This window comes from Saccopteryx bilineata, chromosome 1, assembly GCF_036850765.1.
Source record: "Saccopteryx bilineata isolate mSacBil1 chromosome 1, mSacBil1_pri_phased_curated, whole genome shotgun sequence".
Taxonomy (NCBI): Eukaryota; Metazoa; Chordata; class Mammalia; order Chiroptera; family Emballonuridae; genus Saccopteryx; species Saccopteryx bilineata.
The window spans coordinates 156,306,465-156,318,974 of NC_089490.1; positions in this window are offsets into that span (position 1 = coordinate 156,306,465).

Genomic DNA, 12,510 nt, shown 5'->3' on the forward strand with positions numbered 1-12,510 from the left:
CCATGTTGCGACCAGAGCCACTCTAGCGCCTGAGGCAGAGGCCACAGAGCCATCCCCAGCGCCCGGGCCATCTTTGCTCCAATGGAGCCTTGGCTGCGGGAGGGGTAGAGAGAGACAGAGAGGAAAGCGCGGCGGAGGGGTGGAGAAGCAAATGGGCGCTTCTCCTGTGTGCCCTGGCCGGGAATCGAACCCGGGTCCTCCGCACGCTAGGCCGACGCTCTACCGCTGAGCCAACCGGCCAGGGCTACTTCACCTTTTTAACTCACTAGCAGTGCTCCCATCCCTGGCTCTCCATTTTATCAAGCTCTTGTTCCACTAAATACAATAGTAATTTTTTAATTTGTCCCCCCATTTTCCTGTTTCCCTCTTACTCCTCTCATCATAACTCTTAGTCAACCAGCACCTAAATGCAAATCATTTTATTCTTGATCCAAATTTCTTCATTATTTGCTTTTTGTGGGTCCATACCCCCCCTTTTTTATTTTTTATTTTTATTATTTTTTTTCTTGCCCCTTTATTACTTTTCCCCAATAAAGGCCCTCCATTATAGGCATTGTTTGTTCTATTAAATACAATATAATTCACAGTTCACCACAACATTTTCTCAAGAAAGAGTGGAGAGGAGAGGAGAGGAAAAAAGGAGGGGGGGAATAATTTCCTTTTTTAAAATTTTTATTTTATTTTATTTTTCTTTATTTCATTATTAATTTTTTTTTAAAAAAACTTTTTTTATTTTTTATTTTTTTAACTTTTTATTTTTTATTAAATCTCATTAATACTATCAACAAAACCACCCTCAGATGCCATTAAGGAAGAGAAAATTGAATATCATGGATACAAAAGAAAGAGAGGTAACACAGATAGATGAGGAAAAATCTATGGAGAAAAAATTTAATATATTGGAAACCTTGGAGTTAAATGACAGAGAATTCAAGATAGAAATCCTAAAAATACTCAGAGATATACAAGAAAACACAGAAAGGCAATTTAGGGAGCTCAGAAAACAACTCAATGATCACAAAGAATATATGTCCAAGGAAATTGAAACTATAAAAACAAATCAAACAGAGATGAAAAACTCAATTCGCGAGCTGAAAAACGAGGTAACAAGCTTGGCTAATAGAACAGGCCAGATAGAAGAGAGGATTGGTGAAATAGAAGACAAGCAACTTGAGGCACAAAAGAGAGAAGAAGAAAGAGACTCAAATTTAAAAAAAATGAGATATCCCTATAAGAATTATCTGACTCCATCAGAAAGAATAACATAAGAATAATAGGTATATCAGAGGGAGAAGAGAGAGAAAATGGAATGGAGAACATACTCAAACAAATAATAGATGAGAACTTCCCAAGCCTGTGGAAAGAACTAAAGCCTCAAATTCATGAAGCAAACAGAACTCCGAGTTTTCTTAACCACAACAAACCTACTCCAAGGCACATCATAATGAAATTGGCACAAACCAACAGCAAAGAAAAAATTCTCAAGGCAGCCAGGGAAAAGAAGAATACAACATATAAAGGAAGGCCCATTAGATTATCATCAGATTTCTCAGCAGAAACTCTACAAGCTAGAAGAGAGTGGACCTCAATATTTAAAGTCCTGAAAGAGAGGATCTTTCAGCCATGAATACTATACCCATCAAAGCTATCCTTCAAATATGAAGGAGAAATAAAAACATTCACAGATACAGAAAAGATGAGGGAATTTATCATCAAAAAACCCCCACTCGCCTGACCTGTGGTGGCGCAGTGGATAAAGCGTCGACCTGGAAATGCTGAGGTCGCCGGTTCAAAATCCTGGGCTTGCCTGGTCAAGGCACATATGGGAGTTGATGCTTCCAGCTCCTCCCCCCTTCTCTCTCTCTCTCTCTCCTCTCTCTTTCTCTGTCTCTCCCTCTCCTTTCTAAAAATGAATAAATAAAAAAATAAATAAAAAGAAAATTGTAGCAGGAATATAGACCTGTGGTGGAGCAGTGGATAAAGCGTCAACCTGGAAACACTGAGGTTGCCGGTTCAAAACCCTGGGCTTACCTGGTCAAGGCACATATGGGAGTTGATGCTTCCTGCTCCACCCCCTTCTCTCTCTCTCTCTCTCTCTCTCTCTCTCTTAAAGAAAAATCAGAGAAAAAACCCCCACTCCAGGAATTACTAAAGGGGGTTCTCCAATCAGATACAAAGAACAAAAAAAAATAAAGCCACAAGTAAAAGCTCCAAGAAGAACACAATAAAACCAAATTTAAACTGTGACAACAACAAAAAGAAATGGGGGAGAGGATGGAGATTAACAGTAGCAAAGGACAATGGAGTGCAAAAGTACTCACAAAATAGTGTGCTACAATGAACAGGGTAGGAACCCTTTTCATTACCTAAAGGTAACCACCATTGAAAAAACCACCACAGAAGCACATGAGATAAAAAAGATAGCAACAGTAGAAAGATGTATGGAATACAACCAAATAAAAACAAAAGATAGAAAAACGAAAGAGAAGGATCAAACAAGACACAAAACTAACAGAAAGCAATCTATAAAATGGCAATAGGGAACTCACAAGTGTCAATAATTACACTAAATGTAAACGGATTAAACTCACCAATAAAAAGACACAGAGTAGCAGAATGGATTAAAAAAGAAAATCCAACTGTATGCTGCCTACAGGAAACTCATCTAAGTAACAAGAATAAAAACAAATTCAAAGTGAAAGGCTGGAAAACAATACTCCAAGCAAATAACATCTAAAAAAAAGCAGGCGTAGCAATACTCATATCAGATAATGCTGACTACAAGACAACAAAAATACTCAGAGACAAAAATGGCCATTTCATAATGGCTAAGGGGACACTGAATCAAGAAGACATAACAATTCTTAATATATATGCACCAAACCAAGGAGCACCAAAATATATAAGACAGCTACTTATTGACCTTAAAACAAAAACTGACAAAAATACAATCATACTTGGAGACCTCAATACACCGCTGACGGCTCTAGATCGGTCATCCAAACAGAGAATCAACAAAGATATAGTGGCCTTAAACAAAACACTAGAGCACCTGGATATGATAGACATCTACAGGACATTTCATCCCAAAGTGACTGAGTATACATTTTTCTCCAGTGTACATGGATCATTCTCAAGAATTGACCATATGTTGGGCCACAAAAACAACATCAGCAAATTCAGAAAAATCGAAGTTGTACCAAGCATATTTTCTGATCATAAAGCCTTGAAACTAGAATTCAACTGCAAAAAAGAGGAAAAAAATCCCACAAAAATGTGGAAACTAAACAACATACTTTTAAAAAATGAATGGGTCAAAGAAGAAATAAGTGCAGAGATCAAAAGATATATACAGACTAATGAAAATGACAATACGACATATCAGAATCTATGGGATGCAGCAAAAGCAGTGATAAGAGGGAAGTTCATATCACTTCAGGCATATATGAACAAACAAGAGAGAGCCCAAGTGAACCACTTAACTTCACACCTTAAGGAACTAGAAAAAGAAGAACAAAGACAACCCAAAACCAGCCGAAGAAAGGAAATAATAAAAATCAGAGCAGAAATAAATGAAATAGAGAACAGTAAAACTATAGAAAAAATTAATAGAACAAAGAGCTGGTTCTTTGAAAAGATCAATAAAATTGACAAACCCTTGGCAAGACTTACCAAGGAAAAAAGAGAAAGAACTCATATAAACAAAATCCAAAATGAAAGAGGAGAAATCACCACGGACACCGTAGATATACAAAGAATTATTGTAGAATACTATTAAAAACTTTATGCCACTAAATTCAACAATCTAGAAGAAATGGATAAATTCCTAGAACAATACAACCTTCCTAGACTGAGTCAAGAAGAAGTAGAAAGCCTAAACAGACCTATCAGTAGAGAAGAAATAGAAAAAACCATTAAAAACCTCCCCAAAAATAAAAGCCCAGGCCCTGACGGCTATTCCAGCGAATTTTATCAAACATTCAAAGAAGACTTGGTTCCTATTCTACTCAAAGTCTTCCAAAAGATTGAAGAAGAAGCAATACTTCCAAACACATTTTATGAGGCCAACATAACCCTCATACCAAAACCAGGCAAGGATGGCACAAAAAAAGAAAACTACAGACCAATATCTCTAATGAATACAGATGCTAAAATACTAAACAAATTACTAGCAAATCGAATACAACAACATATTAAAAAAATAATACATCATGATCAAGTGGGATTCATCCCAGAATCTCAAGGATGGTTCAACATACGTAAAACGGTTAACGTAATACACCATATCAACAAAACAAAGAACAAAAACCACATGATCTTATCAATAGACACAGAAAAGGCTTTCAATAAAATACAACACAATTTTATGTTTAAGACTCTCAACAAAATGGGTATAGAAGGAAAATACCTCAACATGATAAAGGCCATATATGATAAACCATCAGCTAACATCATATTAAATGGCACTAAACTGAAGGCTTTCCCCCTTAAATCAGGAAGAAGACAGGGGTGTCCACTCTCTCCACTGTTATTTAATGTGGTACTAGAGGTTCTAGCCAGAGCAATCAGACAAGACAAAGAAATAAAAGGCATCCATATCGGAAAAGAAGAAGTAAAGGTATCACTTTTTGCAGATGATATGATCCTATACATCGAAAACCCCAAAGAATCCACAAAAAGACTACTAGAAACAATAAGCCAATACAGTAAGGTCGCAGGATACAAAATTAACATACAGAAGTCCATAGCCTTTCTATATGCCAACAATGAAACAACTGAGAACGAATTCAAAAGAATAATCCCCTTCACAATTGCAACAAAAAAAATAAAATATTTAGGAATAAACATAACAAAGAATGTAAAGGACTTATATAATGAAAACTATAAACCATTGTTAAGAGAAATCGAGAAAGATATAATGAGATGGAAGAATATTCCTTGTTCTTGGTTAGGAAGAATAAATATAATCAAGATGGCTATATTACCCAAAGCAATATACAAATTTAATGCAATTCCCATCAAAATTCCTATGAGATTTTTTAAAGAAATAGAGCAAAAAATCATCAGATTTATATGGAACTATAAAAAACTCTGAATAGCCAAAGCAATCCTAAAGAAAAAGAATGAAGCTGGGGGCATTACAATACCTGACTTCAAACTATATTATAGGGCCACGACAATCAAAACAGCATGGTATTGGCAGAAAAATAGACACTCAGACCAATGGAACAGAATAGAAAGTCCAGAAATAAAACCACATATATATAGTCAAATAATTTTTGATAAAGGGGCCAAGAACATACAATGGAGAAAAGAAAGCCTCTTCAATAATGGTGCTGGGAAAACTGGAAAGCCACATGCAAAAGAATGAAACTGGACTACAGTTTGTCCCCCTGTACAAAAATTAACTCAAAATGGATCAAAGATCTAAACATAAGACCTGAAACAATAAAGTACATAGAAGAAGACATAGGTACTAAACTCATGGACCTGGGTTTTAAAGAGCATTTTATGAATTTGACTCCAATGGCAAGAGAAGTGAAGGCAAAAATTAATGAATGTGACTACATCAGACTAAGAAGTTTTTGCTCAGCAAGAGAAACTGATAACAAAATAAACAGAAAGCCAACTAAATGGGAAATGATATTTTCAAACAACAGCTCAGATAAGGGCCTAATATCGAAAATATACAAAGAACTCATAAAACTCAACAACAAACAAACAAACAATCCAATAAAAAAATGGGAAGAGGACATGAACAGACACTTCTCCCAGGAGGAAGTACAAATGGCCAACAGATATATGAAAAGATGCTCATCTTCTTTAGTTATTAGAGAAATGCAAATCAAAACTGCAATGAGATACCACCTCACACCTGTTAGATTAGCTATTATTAACAAGACAAGTAATAGCAAATGTTGGAGAGGCTGTGGAGAAAAAGGAACCCTCATACACTGTTGGTGGGAATGTAAAGTAGTACAACCATTATGGAAGAAAGTATGGTGGTTCCTCAAAAAACTGAAAATAGAACTACCTTATGACCCAGCAATCCCTCTACTGGGTATATACCCCAAAAACTCAGAAACATTGATACGTAAAGACACATGCAGCCCCATGTTCATTGCAGCATTGTTCACAGTGGCCAGGACATGGAAACAACCAAAAAGCCCGTCAATAGACGACTGGATAAAGAAGATGTGGCACATATACACTATGGAATACTACTCAGCCATAAGAAATGATGACATCGGATCATTTACAGCAAAATGGTGGGATCTTGATAACATTATACGAAATGAAATAAGTAAATCAGAAAAAACCAGGAACTGCATTATTCCATACGTAGGTGGGACATAAAAGTGAAACTAAGAGACATTGATAAGAGTGTGGTGGTTATGGGGGGAGGGGAGAAAGGAAGAGGGAAAGGGGGAGGGGGAGGGGTACAAAGAAAACTAGATAAAAGGTGACAGAGGACAATCTGACTTTGGGTGATGGGTATGCAACATAATTGAAAGACAAGATAACCTGGACTTGTTGATCTTTGAATATATGTAACCTGATTTATTGATGTCGCCCCATTAAAAAAATAAAATTATAATTTAAAAAAATCTGATTGATTTTAGAAGGAGAAAAGGAGAGAAAGAGAAATATCTATTTGTTGTTCCACTTATTTATGTATTCATTGGTTGAATCTTGTATGTGCCCTGACTGGACATCAAACTTGCAACCTTGTTATATCAATACAATGCTTTAACCAACTGAGCTACCCAGCCAGGGCTTATTCTAACCTTTTACTTTGTCCTGATGTCTGCCCGGACCCTTCCCCCAAACCTCCTGGCTAAAATTTAGTCCTCCATCTCTGCTTATTGCCAAAGTTGGCACACAGTGGATGGACATTCAGTATGTTATTATTGAATGAATGGATGGACAGATGGATATATGGATGATGGATGGATAGACAAGTAGGTGGATGGGTTGATAGATGGGAAGATGATGGATGGATGGATGGATACATGGATGGATGGATGATTGGGAGAATGAATGGATGAATAAGTGGGTGGGTAGATGGGTCACTTGTAGATGAGGGAACTGATTCAGGGTGGAGCTGGAACTGATTTCAGATATCTGAGCCTCAAGATAGGTCTCCAAAGTCAGGGCTCCAGGCTAGGATTATTTCAAAGATCCATTCCTCTTTGAGCCTAGCTAGCACTGTCCTCTGCTGGTTGTCCTGGGTGTTGCAGGAGCCCACTAGCTCTCAATACTGGAAAATTCCACTCTTGTAAAAATTGTTCTTTAGTCTTCATCTATCTAATATTTATTAAGCACCTACAGCAAACAAAATGACAGAAATCCCTAAATGATATCATTTGTGTTTAGTATGGAGGAGGTGGTGGAGACTAATAATAAACAAAATAATGGTAAAAAATATGGTTTGCCCCTGGCCAGTTGGGTCAGTGGTAGAGCGTTGGCCTGGCGTGCAGGAGTCCCGGGTTCGATTCCTGGCCAGGGCACACAGGAGAAGCGCCCATCTGCTTCTCCACCCCTCCCCCTCTCCTTCCTCTCTGTCTCTCTCTTCCCCTCCTGCAGCCAAGGCTCCATTGGAGCAAAGTTGGCCTGGGTGCTGAGGATGGCTCCATGGCCTCTGCCTCAGGTGCTAGAATGGCCCTGGTTGCAACAGAGCAATGCCCCAGATGGGCAGAGCATCGCCCCCTGGTGGGCATGCCGGGTGGATCCCGGTTGGGCGCATGCGGGAGTCTGTATGACTGCCTCCCTGTTTCCAACTTCAGGAAAAAAAAAAAAAAAAAAAAAAAATATATATATATGGTTTGCTAGAAGATGATACATTTTAGAGAAAAATTCAGCAGGAGAAGGAATAGAGTATTATGTGGGCTTTACTATTTATTTATTTATTTATTTATTTATTTTGAGAGAGAGGGAAAAGGGGAGAGAGAAGTATTAACTCGTTTTTTCACTTAGTTGTGCACTCATTGATTGTTTCTCATACATGCCCTGACCAGGGCTCCAACTGGCAACTTTGGGGTCAAGCTGGCACCCCCAGGATCGAGCCAGCACACCAAGACGACACTCTATCCACTGTGCCACCGGCCAGGGCAGGAACTTCACATTTTTCTTTTTAAGCGAAAGAGAGAAAGATAGATAGACAGACAGTAAAGGAGAGAGATGAGATGTATCAACTTGTAGTTGCGTCGCTTTAGTTGTTCATTGATTGCTTCTCATATGTGCTTTGATCAGGGGGCACAAGCTGAGCAAGTGACCTCTTGCTCAAGCTAACAACCTTTGGGATCAAGCCAGCAACCCCAAGCTCAAGTTGGCAAGTCTGCACTTAAGCCCGATGAGCCCGTGCTCAAGCCAGCAACCTCAAGTGGTTGAAATGACTGTGCCACCACTGGTCAGGCGGGGGCTTCACTTTTTTTTTTTTTCATTTTAGAGAGGAGAGTGAGAGTGTGTGAGAGAGAGAAAGGGGGAAGGAGCAGGAAGCATCAACTCCCATATATGCCTTAGACCAGACAAGTGCAGGGTTTTGAACTGGCGACCTCAGCATTCCAGGTCTACACTTGATCCACTGCGCCACCACAGGTCAGGTGGAGGGCTTCAGTTTTTTTGTTTTTTTTTAAGGAATTTTTTTTTAATTTTATTTATTCATTAGAGAGAGAGAGAGAGAAGGGGGGAGGAGCAGGAAGCATCAACTCCCATATGTGCCTTGACCAGGCAAGCCCCGGGTTTCGAACCGGCGACCTCAGCGTTCCCAGGTTGACGCTTTATCCACTACGCCACCACAGGTCAGGCTACTTCAGTTTTTAATAAACAGTTTTATTCAGGTATAATTAACATGTAATAAAAATATATTTAAATTAGGCTTGACCTGTAGAACTTGCCCCGGCCGGTTGGCTCAGTGGTCAAGTGTCGACCCAGCGTGCGATTGTCCTGGGTTCAATTCCCAGTCAGGGTACACAGAAGAAGTGCCCATCTGTTTCTCCACCGCTCCCCCTCTCTCTTCTCTTTGCCTCCTGCAGCCATGGCTCAATTGGAGCAAGTCGGCCCCAGGCGCTGAGGATGGTTCCATCGCCTCCACCTCAGGTGCTAAAAACTGCCTCCCATTGCGATGGAGCAAGGCCCCAGATGGGCAGAGCATCGCCCCCTAGTGGGCTTGTCAGGTGGATCCTGGTCCGAGGCATGTGGGAGTCTGTCTCTGCCTCCCCTCCTCTCACTAAAAAAAAAAAAATTTGCCTGACCAGGCAGTGGCGCAGTGGATAGAGCGTCGGATTGGGATGAGGAAGACCCAGGTTTGAGACCCTGCGGTTTGCCAGCTTGAGCAAGGGCTCATCTGGTTTGAGCAAAAGCTCACCAGCTTGGACCCAAGGTCGCTGGCTTCAGCAAGGGGTTACTCGGTCTGCTGAAGGCCCGTGGTCAGGGTGCATATGAGAAAGCAATCAATGAACAACTAAAGGTGTCACAACGAAAAACTGATGATTGATGCTTCTCATCTCTCTCTGATTCTGTCTGTCCCTATCTCTCTCTCTCTCTGACTCTCTCTGTCTCTGTAAAAAAAAATTAAAAGATTAAAAGAAAAAAAATTTTAATTATAGAATTTGAGCATGACCAGGCGGTGGCACAGTGGGATGCGGAAAATTTAGGTTCGAGACCCCGAGGTTGCCAGCTTGAGCGCAGGCTCATCTGGTTTGAGCAAAGCTCACCAGCTTGGACCCAAGGTTGCCAGCTCGAGCAAGGGATTACTAGGTCTGCTGAAGGCCCACAGTCAAGGCACATATGAAAAAGCAATCAATGAACAACTAAGGTGTCGCAACAAAAAACTAATGATTGATGCTTCTCATCTCTCTCTGTTCCTGTCTGTCTGTCCCTATCTATCTCTCTCTCTGTCTCTGTAAAGAAAGAAAGAAAGAAAGAAAGAAAGAAAGAAAGAAAGAAAGAAAGAAAGAAAGAAAGAAAGAAAGAGTTTGATAAGTTTTGACATGCGTATCATGTGAAACTTAGAAAAATCAGGATAGGACCTGACCTGTGGTGGCACAGTGGAAAAAGCATCAGCCTGGAACACTGAGGTCGCCAGTTCAAAACCCTGGGCTTAGCAGGTCAAGGCACATGTGAGAGTTGATGCTTCCTGTTCCTCTCCCCTTGTGTCTCCTCTCTCTCTCTCCTCTCAAATGAATACATAAAATCTTTAATAAAAAAAAATTCAGGATAGGGAAGGTGTCCATTACCTTCAAAGTTCTGTTGTGCCCAGCTGTGACCTTCCTTCCCCCTCCCCCCTCCCCAAGCAATCACTGATGTGTTTTCTGTCACTGTAGGTTGCATTTTCCAGAGCAAGTCTCCCACCGAGGCATTAACATTGGGTCAGGTTATTCCCTGTGGAGGGACATCCTGGCTGCTATGGTTAAGCAGCATCCCTGTCATCCAACCACTATATGCCAGGAACACCACTGGTCATGACACAGATGTCCCCAGACACGGCCTGATGTCCCCAGACACGGCCCAGTGTCCCCTGGTAGCAAGATCACCCACAGTTGAGAAATTCTGGATTAATCCTAGTTCTGCACCATGAATTGAGATTCTTTAATGTTGACCCCAATATAGATAAGAAAACTGAGGATCCAATAATGACTTGCTTGAGTTCCCAACAGGATTGGGAGCATAACCAGGGTCTTTCTGACTTTAGTCCCTGTCACAGCACCTCGCCCCTCCCCATTTGACCATATTTTAAATCTGTGCTCTCTAACATTAACAACTCTTGTTAATTTCTAGTTTGTTGATATATTCAATTTTAAGTAAGATTTTAGTAAAAAAAAAAGTATAACATTAAATTTACCTTTTTATATGCACAGTTCAGTGGCATTCAGTGTAGTCACATTGTTGTGCAACCATCCATCTCCAGAACTTTCATCTTCCCAAACCGAAACTCTGTCCCCATTAGACACTAATACCCAACACCCCTCTCCATCCCCGGACACCCACCATTTACTTTCTGTCTCTATGAATCTGACTCCTCTAGGGACCTCATAAAGTAGAATCACACAGCATCTGTCCTTTGTTGTCTGGCTTATTTCACTGTCCTCAAGGTTCATCCATGGATATTTAGGTTGCTTCCACCTTTCAGTTATGTGAATCATGCTGTTGTGAACACACGAGTATTCAAGGATCTGTTTGCACATTCTTTTTTTTGTGTGTGTGAGAAAGAGACAGAGAGAGGAACAGACAATGGCAGACAGGCAGGCAGGGAGAGAGATGAGAAGCATTAATTCTTTGTTGTGGCTCCTTAGTTGTTCATTGATTGCTTTCTCATATGTGCCTTGACCGGGGCGCTAAAGCAGAGCGAGGGATCCCTTGCTCAAGCAACCTTGGTCTTCAAGCCAGCGACCTTTGGATTCAAGCCAGCAACCATGGTGTCATGTCCGTGATCCCATGCTCAAGCCAGTGACCCCGTGTTCAAGCTGGTAAACCCAAGCTCAAGCTAGTGACCTTGGGGTTTCAAACCTGGGTCCTCTGCATCCCAGGCCAATGCTCTATCCACTGAGCTACCACCTGGACAGGCCTAGCTTTCAATTCTTTTGGGTATATATCCAGCAGTGGAATTGTTAGACCATATGGTTATTCTGTGTTTAATTCTTTCAAGTATTTGCAGACTGTTTTCCACAGTGGCTGCACCATTTTCCATTTCCACCAGTAGTGCATGAGGGTTCCAGTTTCTTTACAACCTGGTCAACTCTTGTTAATTTCTGGTTTGTTTCTATATTCAATTTTAAGTAAGATTTTAAATACAGTTTCTGTGTTCCACTGGTCACATTCAAGTGCTCTCTAGCCATGCGTGGCTGGTGGCTGCCAGGTTAGAGAGCATAGGTGGAGGGCATGTCCTTCATGGCCAAAAGTTCCATGGGGCCATGCTGCTTTATACTGCTGAGCTAGCAATTAAAGTTTCAGTCACTCATTTGGCACCCACCTACCTGTCATAAACATTATTATGCGCTAAATCCTGAGGGTCAGAGATGAAGGAGGAAGGAGATCTAGTTCTACCTTGTCAGTTCTCAGGGGAGAGGGAATAGGGAGCTCTGTCCCCAACATACTCTTCTTTGCAGGACCCCTAGGGAGGACAACCTAGGAAGCTGCCCTCGCAGGCCCTGCCTCTTGCATCCCTCTACACACACAGAGTTGGCCCCAAATTTGCCATCATGCTCGTTACCTCCCTGCCTTTATTTTCATTGCTCTTTTCCCCAGAAAGACCCTCACTTCTGTATCATGGTGTCTGCAATGGTTTCAAGGGCAAAATACGGCAACAGTGTGTCTTTCTATCAATAGGTTAAATAAGAAAATGACAAACAGTAATTCAAACAGAAAACAAAACACAGCTTCATAATCTAGTTATTTTTTTACAGTGACAGAGAGAGTCAGAGAGGGATAGATAGGGATAGACAGACAAGAACGAAGAGAGATGAGAAGCATCAATCATCAGTTTTTCATTGCGTGGGGGCTACAGCAGAC